Source organism: Plectropomus leopardus, chromosome 11 (assembly GCF_008729295.1).
Source record: "Plectropomus leopardus isolate mb chromosome 11, YSFRI_Pleo_2.0, whole genome shotgun sequence".
Lineage (NCBI taxonomy): Eukaryota > Metazoa > Chordata > Actinopteri > Perciformes > Serranidae > Plectropomus > Plectropomus leopardus.
In genome coordinates, this window is record NC_056473.1 from 19,551,451 (window position 1) to 19,556,229 (window position 4,779).

The following is a 4,779-nucleotide window of genomic DNA, read 5'->3' on the forward strand; positions in this document are numbered from 1 at the left end:
GAAGCAGGTTCACTTAATGAGCAGATGGCAGACAGGTGAGTATGATGAGCAGCGCTGGAAACCAGAGAGTGGGACCACGCCCACACCAGCACGCAGACAAAACTAGACAGGGGAAGACAGGCAGACAGGAGCACAGGGAATGGAAAACACAAGGTTGCATATATTATGGAGGTGCCGTAACACATGCAAGTCATTCCAAACAGCCACCATATTGGGGTCCAGTATCTAGTTATCATTATATGCCAATTCAGCAGACTAAGGGCTGTTGTATTTAGTTCAGCCATTAAAACATAAAAAATAAAAAAAAATAGCTACCCTTTCCAGCAGGTTAAGAGAAGTAAGGAGTCAGCAGTTGATGACGGTATAAAGCATTTGTAACCCATTGACAATACAGGGTTAAAAGAAAGCAAAAATGTATTAAAACAGTGTAATGTCCCTTTACAAATAGACTGTGAAAGATTAGCCAATCAGGAACGATAGTCCCTCCCCTAGCTGATTTTGATTGACAGGTCACGACGTCATTGCGTGATCCTGAGTGTGTATTTGAGGAAAAGAGAGGAAACGAGCATGCGTGATGGCGAAAGGAGAGAAGAGAGTAAACGGACGGAGTTAAAGTTAAAAGGGTAGATAAAAGTATCAGCAAGTTAACGAACCAACTCAGAGGGCAAACTAAGGAGAACCGGGAGCTTGGGGGAAAAGTTCAAAAAACCTCTATTTATCTCGGTAAGCTAGCGAGCTATATGATGCTAACGTTGCTAGTTGCGCGTGCGGTGCTATATTGTTTGCACGATTTTGAGTGTTGTGGGGATGTTTTTTGCCGCAGCGCTGTGGTTATTGATTGTTGATAGTGTTTAAAGCATTAAGCTGTTAATTAGCAGCCCTAATGCAACTCAGAGTAGTAACCCGATGCTCAAGTGTGCCAAGTACAGCTGCATTGTGTGTCAAAGATTAGCTGAGTGAATTTCAAAGCACCTTTAGTAAAGAAAAGGTAATTAAAAATACCAATTGTTTGTCATGATGGTTTTTTTTTGTTTTTTTTTTGTGGGAAAATGTGTTTGAATTCTGCTGTGAGTAGATATAAGATTTAATGGTGCTTATGTGTGTACTCTCATTATAGTACGAGCGTTGTAAACAGAAGCAAAGCTATTTGAAGCATGTACTGCCTTTTCCTAATATAGGATAAAGTATATCCTGATGCTATTGCAGATGGTTTGTGTAGGCTGTTATTGAATTAGTACTACAGTGCATGATGGTATTTGCTGGTTCTACTGTATGGTCATTCAGAAATTGAACTGAGATGTAAAGTTTTGAACTAGAGGGTGATAAATAGCCCTGAACATGTTATCATTGAGTATTATACAGCATGTGGTGCTTGGTGTAGTATGATTGTTACACAACACATATATGTGTGTGTGTGTGTGTGTAGTGTGTGTGGTTATTATATATATATATATATATATATATATATATATATCTATATATATATATATATATAAAACTAAATTTTTAAGTCCTGTCTGCAAACAGTGAGAACCACTCAGAAGATCCCTTTCCATTGATGGCGAGCCTCCCAGTGTGATCCTGACAGGAAGTAGAACCGACCCGTCACATACTTCACCTGGAGGTAAGACGGTGCCAGTCGCCTGGACTGCAACACACATTCATCTAAGAGTGCATACTCTTCCAAAACTGTTGCAGGATCCGTGACAAACATTTTAAAGGAGAACCACTGACAGTGGATTTATTAACACTAAAAGTAATAACAAAGCAGACGGACTTGAAGGACTATTGAGAAAAACAAAGACTCATTTATTTTAAAGGGCCCAATTTTTATTATATTTTTTTTACATGTTTATGCAAATGTGTTTCAAATTGTTGCTTGCAAATTTATGTAAGTAAAAGTTACTGTTCACAACTTACCTCACCCGGTTCTTTCATTTATGGCCATAGTTTACTTACTTACTTACTTACTCACTTAGCTCCTTCTGAACCTAGCACAGTAGTACTTAGTCATAGTGGCTTGCATGATTACACATTCAATAAAAAACATGTTTTTCAACAATTATGAGTCATCTCAACCACAATTGGTTCTTGAGCATACAATCAGGAATTTGCACATAAAATATCAGGCTGATTGGTCGAGCAGTATTCAAGATTAGTTGTGACAGAGAGATACACACAGAAAAACATGCCAAATGCATGATCCTTTCCAGGCTTATATCTTGCAGAGATAAAAATAGAGAAGGACCCTGGCGAGCAAAGCCATGCTGATCATATGATCACAACACTGAATCATCTGAGAAGTAGTGTGTGGAGCTGTTGTGGGTTCCAACACAGAGATTACAAAATTTCCAACAAAGATTGGAGCAGCTTCATACAGTACCCTCACAGAACAAAGATGTGAAGCAGGAGGGGTGACTGATCGAATGATCTCCTGTCACACTGATTTGAGTGATCAGGCTTTGCACTGTCAGTAGAGCCATTGGCAATTGAGAGGTGAAATTACAATGGAAAATCTGAAGTGGCTTGAGGTCTGAGCTATTGATTGTTTGTTGTATCAGATTGTTAATTGTTGTGTCAATTCAAGAGCAGGATTCTGGTTAACTTCTAAAAGGAGCAATAGAAAGCATACTGACCGGAAACAGTACAAACTGGCGTAGTTCATACATGGCCCAGGACAGGAAGGCTCTACAGCGAGTGATTAAAACTGCCCAGAACATCACTGGTTCCCATTTACAGAGCACCAGTGACCTCTGTGAAGTGAGGTGTCTGCACAGAGCCCAAAAGCAGCCACCCCAGCCACAGTCTGTTCACCCTGCTGCCATCTTTTGGCCATCTGCCAAAAGATACAGAAGAATCCACTGCAGAACCACCAGACTACGAAGCAGTTTCTTTCCCAGGCTGTGAGACTCCTCAACGCCAAAAATATGTGGCAGTTTAGGATCAACTTCAATTTCATTTCTTCTTAAACCACATTTAAGAAAAATGACAATAAATCTACCTTGTACATGTGTTCCCAAAACAGAGCAAGAGCACATGCACATCGTTAAGAGCTTCTTCATGCCGACTGTCTGTGGTGCTGAAGAGAAGGCTGAATCCACTTTAACATGACTGTTAGCCCTGCTTTATATTAACAATGCCACTGTAAGCCACACAAAGAAAAAAGTATGAAAACAAGCCTTACTGAGCACTCATCAGTCAGAGATTTCCGCTTACTGCCTCTTATGATTCATGTTACTGAATCTAAGTTTAAGACAGCAAACTTTGATTAGTTTAGCTGCAGCTCAGGGCCCGCATTAGTTCTTAAATGAACTTCAAATCAAGCAATGATGGTTTCTGTAGATTTCAAATGTTGAATCAGTTGAATATTATATTTTCTTTATTAAACAAACTGTATAAACACGTGGACTATAAATATAAAGAAAACAGAAGATATGGAAACTAAGAACATAGCAGTGCAACCCATTCTCACTCCCAGCTTATCAAATGTAGCTGTCCTGTCAATGATCTTGGTGTCAGATACCAACACACAGCGGCACCATTTGTGGCGGTATGATACATTGGGAGGCAGCAGTTGTTTACGCAGCAGGCAACAACTCAACTTGTCAAATACCGCCACTTTGTCAGTGGACATTGGCGTTGGACACCAGCTACCAGAGGCACCTTTTATGGTGGTATGAAACGCAGGATGCAGCAGTTTGTAATGTCTCTTTCAATGTTTAACCAGTGAAAATTTGGTAGCATGTATGATTCTGATGAGATAACAGCTTGATCAGATAGTACACTGTGACATCAGCAAATTTCATATGAACATACCTGGAGGTTAGCAGTGAAGTATCTAGGTATCTTTTTGTCCCTTTGTCCTCCTCTGACGACCATTCTTATTAGACTCAAATGTTATTCCTGGAAAATAGGTCCATCTGTGCGATGTAAAGTTTCTTTCAATTAACATTAATGTAGCTTAATTAATTTTGCAGCTTGACACATGCATAGTAAAAGCCCCAGGGAGGTTATTCTCTATATCAGCACTGATGGAATACCTCGTCCAGTCAGATTACTTGGTTGGAACTAACTGTTGTGTAATGTTCAGTATATTTTTTTGTATGCATGTGCATTTAAGTTGAATAAACGTTGTCTATCACATTTCACAATGAAAACTCAGTGAAACCTAGTTTTTGGATGTTCCTGTAGATCCTGTTCAGGAGCTTCATAAGCTCCTCTTCGCCTTCTACAAGTGGGTGGGCGGTGCTCATTAATCTGTTTCCCAGTAGAGTTTGCTGCATTTATATTCCATCCAGAGGTAATGGAGCGTTACCAGGTTTTGAGCCCTGGACTTGGCAGTAAGAGATGATTTTTTTGCCCCTGAGGCACATGTGCATTCACATACCTCCAAGCTATTGTTTTCCTTATTGGTGTGAAATATGTTACCTCGTAGCATGTACTCTTAGGAAAAATATGCCCAAAAATGCCACAGCTAATTCAGATGTGTGTAGGTGTGTAAGGTGTGTAGGTGTTTTGGCTTATACGGCAGATGAAATCTAAAATGTTCTTTTGCAATCTCTGTGGAATTTCTGTTAAACTGATGTGATTTAATGTCGGGGCTCGTCATCTCGTCTCATCATCTTGTTCTGCTGCTAATGATACACACCACGTAGGGAGAAGACACACACTTAAACGAAGGCTTCTTGCTTTTAGACAGTGATGAGAGGGAAATAGCTTAAAGACTATAACACTGAGTGATTTAAAACAAAAAAGAGCTGCCTTTTATTTTCCTGCTTA

The 4,779-nt window shown here is 39.7% G+C and overlaps 1 long non-coding RNA gene across 1 annotated transcript; it reads left to right on the forward strand.

The window, feature by feature from the left end:
• Window positions 1-512: 512 nt before the first annotated feature.
• On the forward strand, window positions 513-1,720 carry LOC121949685. Its single transcript, XR_006106277.1, has 2 exons — window positions 513-723; window positions 1,528-1,720. It is a non-coding gene; the product is annotated as an uncharacterized LOC121949685 (long non-coding RNA).
• The last annotated feature ends 3,059 nt before the right edge of the window (window positions 1,721-4,779 follow it).